The 9,554-nt window shown below is 35.1% G+C and overlaps 1 long non-coding RNA gene across 1 annotated transcript; it reads right to left on the bottom strand.

Moving 5' to 3' along the window:
* Window positions 1–403: 403 nt before the first annotated feature.
* LOC113736081 (uncharacterized) lies at window positions 404–3,471 on the bottom strand. Its single transcript, XR_003459588.2, has 3 exons — window positions 3,056–3,471; window positions 1,370–1,447; window positions 404–623 (listed from the first exon to the last, which is right to left on the bottom strand). It is a non-coding gene; the product is annotated as an uncharacterized lncRNA (long non-coding RNA).
* Window positions 3,472–9,554: the final 6,083 nt, after the last annotated feature.

Genomic DNA, 9,554 nt, shown 5'->3' with positions numbered 1-9,554 from the left:
TGACCATTAGCATGGCCATTCCCGTTAGCTGCCGGAACTCCATTTCCGTTGTCCATCCCTGCAACATAATAGCACCTTTTGGGTTAGAAATTTAAATCTCTATTTAGTTCCAATATCCTGCAATGCATGTCTTGGTTCATCCCAATTGTCACTTGAGGTAGGACTAACTTAGTTGCTAACTCGCCTCAAGTATCACTTAGGGTATGACTAAGTCATCCCATATCGAGTCTTAAGGGTAGAGTATCTAATATATTTCCCATATAGATCTCTAACCTAGCGTTCTGATACCAACTGTGACGCCCCCACTTCTCCCTAAGGCGAACCAAAGGGTATCCGCGGGACGCCTGCCTAACTCTCGCCAGGACTCAAGCAATTCCATTCAACTTATAGCCGGACCACACAATACAAACCGAAACTTAGATACAATAAATGAGGAAACGTTTAAACTTAATAATAGTCAACCATTCTCCAAACCACACGTCAGTACACAAAATACAATTCGTCCAAAGGTTACATTTCCATACCAAAAGTACAATCCAAAGCCGAAGGCATAAACAAAAGTATTAGCAACCCTAAAACAAAAGTACATCAAGAGGCTGCTCCATTTTACCTCCGAATTCAACCTGTTAAGGAAAACAAATCTACAGGGTGAGCAAAACGCTCGTGAGGCCAAGAACACACATGCAACCATATAGTTCAGATAACAAGCCCAATAACAATTCAGGTATTATCTTGCAAGTAATTAATAACACCAATAAACTGTAACCACAAACAATTCAAGGATATAGAAACTCTCAGGAGCTAAGTTCCACATTTGCCGATACCGTTTATATATCTTTCCGTGATGACTCTCCGTCAACCGGATTGATATTTTCATATCCGTAGTTCACCACTTACTTCCCATCCGTCCACCATACACCACTTCGGGCCCGCACTACATTTATAAGGCGATACTATACGAGTATGCCAAGCGAGATCTCTCAATAGATCAAGCTTATCATTTGAGTCTCATGGCTCACCGAGGTTCCCGACCAAGCCCATGCCGGCTCGAGTTCCAAGGTCGGCCTATGAGTTTGGGCGTCCCCCATTTGTCATGTAAATGTCGAGGAGATTCACTCCATCGACGTATGCAATCATAGCATACCATTTCATGTATTCAAACATTTGATAGGTTTAAGCAGACATTTCAAGTCATGTAAACCAAGCAAATCATGTTAAACATGAGTCATTCGTTTCGAATGAGAACGAGTGCGATCAAGTACACGCTCGACTCCATTTTGTCAAAATCAGTTAAGCTAAGCATGAAATCAGGTGAATAAAGCATGAATCAAGACTTTAGGGTTCAAGTAGGCATACACTTGACACTCACCAAGTTATGCAAGCAAGTAAATTGGAGGAAGAGTTCAAACTTCCACAGTAGGGTCCTCTTGGAGGTCCTCGTGCGTGCCTGAGCAAATAATAGTGAATTATCACCCATATCCCAAATATCGAGGAATAATTCGTTTACTAGTATTACTCTAGGAAATTCCGTGAAAATGAACCTCAATTACTCGTAAATCGAGGTTCGAGAGAGGTTTGATAACATTCAACAATATTTAAGTCTTTATCTAGGAAATCGGGGATAAAATGTTTCGATAATATCAAAAGAATAAAGAGTTCTTGAAAAACTCTATTTCCTTGAAAGTTGGAAAAATTTCAGTTTTGTTATGAATCTTTGAAAAATCGTAACTCACTCGGCATAAGTCAAGAATTGGAAAACTTTATGCCGTTGAAAACCTCTTAGAAAGTACTGCAAGTTCCTAGAAGACACTTTTCCATGAATCGAAGTGGAAAGTGCTCAAAAATGAGGCTAAGGTTGCTGTTCCAAATCACCCAGGATTGAGCCGGGGTTGGTTTTTCGCTAACTTTGAAAATTCGGCAGAATTCACTCGTTGCAAACCAGCCCTTAAAATTTATAGCTCAATTAGAGGTGCAAGTAAGGTTTAGGTCAGAACAAACGGATCGAGAATCGGAGTTTCGAGCACCAAGATATGGTAGCTCAAAGTTGGGAAAAATTCAAGACTGTTACAAAATTTCCAGATTTGGTTCCAACTTTGGACCTTTATTTAAGTGCCGAAACGGACTTGGATTGACACCAAATTTTGCAGTATAATACTTCCATATTAAGGTTATCTCTCCATCAAATTTCACAGAAAAATACCCTCGGGAGGGGGGTCATTCAATCAACCAAAAATTTGGAAAAATCCTTAAGGCAATCTGTCCAAATCTAAGATTTTCAAAACGAGCAGTCGCCGTATTTTGATCATAACTCTCTCAATTTAACTCGGAATTGGGAATGGTTGATAGTGTTGGAAAATAAATTCATAGGGCTACAACTTCACAGAAGAAATCGTTACAATTTTCGGCATGCAACTGGTTCAAAATCAAGCCTCAAGTTGCAGCATCATCAAATCATTTCGGCAGAACGGAGAAACAGGATAGTCGACTTCAGATGAATGGTGTGGCTCACACACATGAAACCAGAATGTGCATTATACACCGTTGGAAACATGGGAACGTCTAGTTTCAAATGCCGCTGACGGCACTTCATTTTGACGTCGGAGTACGGAGTTATGGACAAAATACAACCACTGGTCTGGATTACGGCGAAACCGTTTTCCAGATTACCAGTTTTTGAAATAAATTCGTTTGAGAAACCAAAACTCAATATTTTTCAACAAAATTTTGTACACAACTTCTACAACATGTAAACAACATAATCAAGCCTTTAAATCCTCAATTATCTGCAGTAAAGTGACCGAACAGAGCAGGGGTTAAATGGGAACTTTTTGTTTCAAGAGTTAAACAACGTTTCTGTCAAGAATGCACCTTTAATCTACTTCCTTAAGCTCTAATTCAGCAAATAAACCATCATCAAACATCATCACAGCCATCAATCCAAAGTGGGAGTTCATAGAGCCCACATTTCCAACAATCCAAGCTACTAAAGTAAAGATTCCAACTCAAATGCGGAAATCAACTTCCATAAGACAAGTTGAAGGTGTTAGATTGTTACCTACTTTGATGGCTGCTCAGATCAGAAAATTTCGGTCCCTATGAAGCCTGAAGACAGCCGTGAAACTCCTCCCTTTTCCAGCCTAAGATGTTGTCCAAGTAAAAAACTAAACGAATGTGAAGTTCGGTGAGAATCTACGGAAGTTTTGGTAGGAATTTGGTTGAGTTTTAGAAGAAAAGAAATGGTGACTTTGGTTGTTCCTTTGCTGCAGTCTAGCCGGCCATTGTAGCAGAGAAAAGGAAATGAATTTCGGCTCTGTAGCCTTTGCGTACAAAAGACGCTTGACGTCAAATCCTTTGATACGTCAAATCAATTTTAACTAGTACCCTACGCGCGCGTTTTGTATCCGATTTCTCTTACGTTTGTTGCACTAGTGCACTAAACCTCTAGGGCCCTTACATTCATATAAATATTATTCATTCTTAATTGTCCCAAAATAATGGTCCAAAGTCCCTCAATTAAGCGCGCACGTGAAAACACGTATTTCTAATTTAGGCGCAATAAAAATTAAAACCTTTGAGAAATTCTTATAACGATCGTACCACTAGTTATTACTTGTGTGTTTAAACCTAAAATTGTCTATTTTAGGACCATTGTATATGTCTTAAATTTTTAGCTTATTGTACTTCCAAATGGCTAAAGTTTTTAGACACGTTTCCATTTTTCGCTAAATAGGCTTATAAGAAAATATTTGTTTATTTATCTATATTTTTATTTTATTATTTTTAAAATGAGTCACTTTAGAAATATAACGAACTATAAAATCATGTACTTAGGTCTAATAGGTTAGAAAATATTATTCGTGGCAAAAATCCAAATAAATAATTATTTAGCCAAAATTAGGGATTTTAAAATAATGGAATTTTCGAATCCTCACAGTATAAGTTTGAAAACCACGTTTCTTCTGTATAAGATTCCATCTTGAGGCTTGGATACTGGATACTAAGTACCTTTAGCTTATCCGATTGCAAGGTTATGAAAGAATATATAGATAATTCAGGAATTTCTTCCTAATTATTATTTGTGGAATTTTCCTTTGAATTTTTCTGATAATAAGTTTACTGCTTGTACTTCTATAGGGGAGATTGGACAGGGTTGAGATAAATGTTTGTGAAGAATCAGTGATTTTATTTGAATGAGTTTCTCGTTTAGAAGAGATAATCTTTGTTTGTGGATCTCTAATATCCACAGGTTTGGTAAGAGGTTGAGAAGGATTTTTAGTGATACCTCCTTTAATGATTGCTTGGACTTTATCTTCCGCAATTCTTGTTTGAAGATTTTTGGTAATTATAGGTTTTATACTGGGTTGAGTTTTGGTTAAAACATTTATTGTGGAGTCTTTTATGTCTCCCGTGTCTTTTTCTGTATCAAGACTATTAGTATTGTTTATTTGACTGAATACCAAAATTTTTGAACTTCCGATAGATTCTTGGTTTGGTACTTCAACTAGATTTGATAGATCTACGAGAGAATTTGATAGATCTATAAGTTTGTTTTTTGCTAATTTTTGTGGATCTGGCAGGTTTACAGATCCTATATGGATTGATTTCGATGGATCCACGGACTCTGCTGAGAGTTTATAAGAGGATTCTAATGTATGAGTTGTTTGAGACAGATCTATGGATTTTGACTTGGATTGGGCTGGATCCACGAGATCTATTGTGGTATCCTAAGTTTTTGACATAGAGGATGCAGATTTTGATATAGTTTGGTCTAGATCTACAGAGTCTAATGTAGATCTATGAATATTTGTGGTTTTAGGCACAATTTTTCATGTAGTTTGAACCGGATTTATGAGTTTTGGTGTAGACACCTAAGATATTTGAGACTTATACCAGTCAAAGAAATGAATATGTTGTTTTGTTTTTCTTAAAAAATCATAAAAGTTGCTTGTACATTTTTTGGGTTTTCTCTGTGGTATTTTTCAAAAAAATTGTTTTCTTTTGGGCTGATTGTGGTTTGCAAAGAATTCAGATCTAAGTTTTTGTTTATCAATTTCAAATTCAGGAAGTTTGTTTTCAAGTCTCTTTTGAATAAGAATTGATTGCTCGATTCGAGGAACTCTGGTTTGAAGATTATTTTCTAGTTTATTGGTTGAAAAAGAATTGGGAGAGCTGGAGAGTTTTAGCAAATGAAGCCATAAACAGAGACAAATAAATAAACAGTTAAATAATTAAACAAATAACTTTAAAATATACAACCTTATATTCCTCTTCCATTTGGCACTGAATCCTTCAGGATCCATGGAGGATAGCTATATTTCTTTAAACCATTATAACAAAGATAGTGAGGACACTACAAGAATAGATCTAATCTTTTGAAAAAGATTAATTATGCATGACAACTATATTTCCATCATAATAAAGATAGTGAGGATGTTACAAGAATAGATCTAACCCTTTGAGAAAGATTAACTATACATAACGACTATAACAAAGTTGTAGTATTAGTAGTATGAACCTACGAAACCAGATCTGATCCTTTGAACACTTCACCGTCCGGAATCTCAAACCATAGGAACCTCAACATCCCTACAGGTCTTACTACCAAATCCCATGGCCTTACTGCCTGGACCAGAGGTTGGCAATTACACGGTTTTATGTCCATCAAATAGTTTCAAATTCATAGATCGATACTATCAATACTATAATAAGTTTGAATACATTAGATGGTAATCACGAAGTTAGCCAGTCTCATCAGATAGACATATCTAAACTTGTAGATCTACACTAACAATATCATAAATAGAAAAACATAGTAATCACGAAATTAAGCAATCTCATCGATAGATCTAAACTTATAGATCTACACTACCAACATCATAATTAGCAAAAAAAAGACATCCATCACCTCACTTCCCCTGCTGGCTCTGATACCAGACTAATTTCAGGATATTTGTTTACTTTTATTTGTTTATTTAACTATTTACTTGTCTTTGTTTATGGCTTCTTTTTACAAAGCAAACTCTAGTCTTCTCAAAACTTCTTTAAACAACAAACCAGTAGATGATCTTCAAACTAAAATTGCTCGCATCGAGCAATCAATCCTTGTTCAAAAGAAACTATTTGATTGAGAAAGGATGTTCCTATTATAATATGGTTAGTCTGATACTTGGTAAAAATGAAAGTATCTAAGAATTGATTTTGGATATTTGAAAATTTGAAACTGATAACAAATTTGGGATTGTTGGTTATTCTAAAGTTTTCTAAAAATTGAGTTGGAATAAGATTTTTAAGAATATAGCTTTGGTCTGCCCCTGTATCAAATAGGGCTTTTGTTTTGATTAAATAATTATTAATAATTAGTAATCGTATTCGGACTTTCTCCTGAGTCCTTTCTTGGTTTGTTCAAAGAATTGAGATGGGACAAGATTTTCAAGAATACAATTTTGATCTGCCCTGGTATCAAATAGGGCTTCAGTTTTGATTTCATAATTATTGCTAATTATTACATAATTATTTATCCCATGATTCTGGAAGTTTAACTTGCAAACCAATTTTTCAAAAAACGTCGATGGAAAATAAAAATCAGGAAGAAATTATGGAAGAAAGTCAAATTATCTATATATTCTTTCATAATATTCAAAAAATTGTAGCTTGACAAGTTGAAGGTACTTAGTATCAAGTACCCAAGCCTTAAGGTGGAATCTTATACACAAGAAACATGGTTTTCCAGCAAATACACGGGACAAACAAAAGAGACGTGGATCTTTAACAGACCAGACAAACAGTCTCAGAAACAAAAAGTATCTTCTCAAACAAATTTGGCTAGATCTCAAATCAACATCACAGGAAGGGTGATGTTCGAGATGATCAAGCAAAAACAATACATTCAGTCTTTATATTCTCCAAAGAAGTGGATTGACCATCCCTCCATTCAAACAAATGATGTGGGATGGAAGCAGACTACCAAACAAGAGATTCAGGCAGACTCTTCATCAACAAAATTGGTCATTGATGAAGTTGAGATCAAAGTAGATGAACAAACATCCTATACACATGCCAAGGATATTCTTACAAACTATCCAATGTCTAGAAAAGATTTATTTAAAATCTTTACCCAGTTTATCCCTAAAACTCCTCTTACAAATATCTATTTTTTAATTTTACCTTTCAAACCTTCACACCAATCAGAAGACCAAAAGGCTAGGATTAGATAATCCTTTCTTATCCCATTTAAACCCCTAAAAAATTCCCTTGATTGACACATACAAAAAGGATCTTCTACCCTAAATGGACCATATCCAAACCCTTTCATACAAGGTCATACTCCTGATAAGTGACTAATTTACGTTATATTTGAATGATATTTTATATTATTTTTAGTCACTTTGGCAATATTGTAGGAAGAAAATGGATCATTTTGGCTATAATTGGTGTAAAATGCTCTTAAGTGATCAAATGAGGTTTATGTCACTTTTTACTTGTATTTTGTCCATAATTTGTATAGGAGTTGAAAATATACTTCATTTGGATGAAAAAGGAAAGTTGATAGCTTTGATACATCTTCGTATTTCGGCTATAACTTGAGCTATATTGATCAGATTGAAATGATTCTTGAGCCATTGTGAAGATAAGAGATAGATATACAATTCATATGAAGACATCTAATCCAGTTTGAGGGTTTTCCATGTCAAAAAGCTGAATTACAGTATCCAATTTCTATTGGTCGAATCTCAAACAAGGGTCTGACCAGTCAAGGGTATTTCTATCATTCTCAGCCTACAAGAATACAAATGAGGTGATTCTTTATTCATTGGAAAGCTAACTCAATGCACTATAAGTTTCATGTTTTGGTCAAGAGTTAATTCAGCTTCTATTATCAAGAAAAGTTCAGTTGAAGTTGAAGCAGAATTGGAGCAGCATTGAAGACTGGATAAAAATTGCAAAGAAAGACAGGGGAGAAATCTGGCTGACAATCCGACCGGATTATGGCCAGATTTGTGGCTAGATTCCGGTCAGAAATGGCTGCTCCCCACTTGCACAACTTGTTTCCTCCTCCAATAAGTCACAACTATTGATGGACATGTGATACCAACTTTGCAGCTGTAAAAGTGATGTTTGAAGCCTCATTTCTTGACTAGAGTTCTCTATAAATAGCCATGGACTTTCAAGATTAAGTAGAGCTTGGAGAGTGCAAGAATTGCCACAAAAATGTAGTGCTTACATTTTCTTAGTGTTAGGTTAGTATAGTATAGAATAGTTTAGCTAGTTAGTTCATCTTTCTTGTTTATTAGCTAGATGAAGAAGAGGTTGGAGGATGAAGAAGGCAAGGAGATGAACTCATGTGACAAGGATTACATTCCTTTCCAACTCTTTATCTTTTGTACTTGATTCCAAGTTTAGTTAATATACAAGTTATGGATTTATATGTTCTGATGTATTTCTAAAGTTTATGCCTTGGGATTGGTTGAACTTTCTATGATTGTTAGTGTTTATTAATTGGCTATTTGATGCTATTATTTTGAGCAAGTTATTTAGCACTTTATCTCTTTAAATCATGATTAACTTGGTACCACTAATTATGATTATCTAAAGGTATTGTTTCTTCAATGAAAATTGAGATTTAATACTAGTTCAAGAAGTGCTAAACCTAGAGCGTACACTCACGAGAGTAGAGATGCACATTTGTGGCTTTAGTGATTCATTTCATGTAATTTCATAGAGGTAATTAACTTGTAACTAATTTCATAACCACGAGAGTAGGTATGGATTAGTTATAAGTATAGTTGATTCACTACGAGAGTATGTTTTATATTCATAAGGAAATTACGCCATAACTAGCCGAGATAGTAGTATTCAATGATCCAAAAGTAGCACTTGCATGAGGAATTAGGAGTACCATAACCTAAGGAGCTTTAATTTGTTATTATCTTGCATAAGTTTTGCGTAGTTTTATTCCTTTTAATTCATTGATCGTCTAAATAATAGAAAGGCTTTAGTAGTGCCAGTAAATGTCCAATTTTTCTCGTGGGATCAACTCGATATTTGCCTAAAACTACTAGTTGACCTGTATACTTGCAGTCAAACGGGTATAAATTGGATTTAAACTTGTACTTATATTAAAAGCCCGTCAACTCCTGACCGAGAAAACATACCCAAAATCCATATCATCCCCAAACAATCCATTCTGATAGTTTCAAGACAAAATCCAATAACCTTCGACAGTCATATAATACAGACAACATCCTTAGATAGAGCATAGACGAAGTATTCAAAAATAATATTCTTACAATATCTCAACAGACGATAAACACCAATTACAATCAGTCAAGTGCCCATATTCTATTCACAAGATTTATTGGGCAATTCAAAAAATGGTGGAAAGAACATCTCATCATGGAAGACGAAAACATTATCACAATCAAAATGGATGAATCTAAACTACAAGACAGGAACATCCTCCTAGATACAGTGATATTCAATATTGAAGATATCCTGGATATACTCACATCTAATGATCCAGAACTATTCCCAAACTCCAGTAGATATCGTCATAT

Source organism: Coffea arabica, chromosome 3c (assembly GCF_036785885.1).
Source record: "Coffea arabica cultivar ET-39 chromosome 3c, Coffea Arabica ET-39 HiFi, whole genome shotgun sequence".
Classification (NCBI taxonomy): domain Eukaryota; kingdom Viridiplantae; phylum Streptophyta; class Magnoliopsida; order Gentianales; family Rubiaceae; genus Coffea; species Coffea arabica.
Note: the sequence above shows the minus strand (reverse complement) of the source record. Positions and strands in the feature narration are given on the sequence as shown.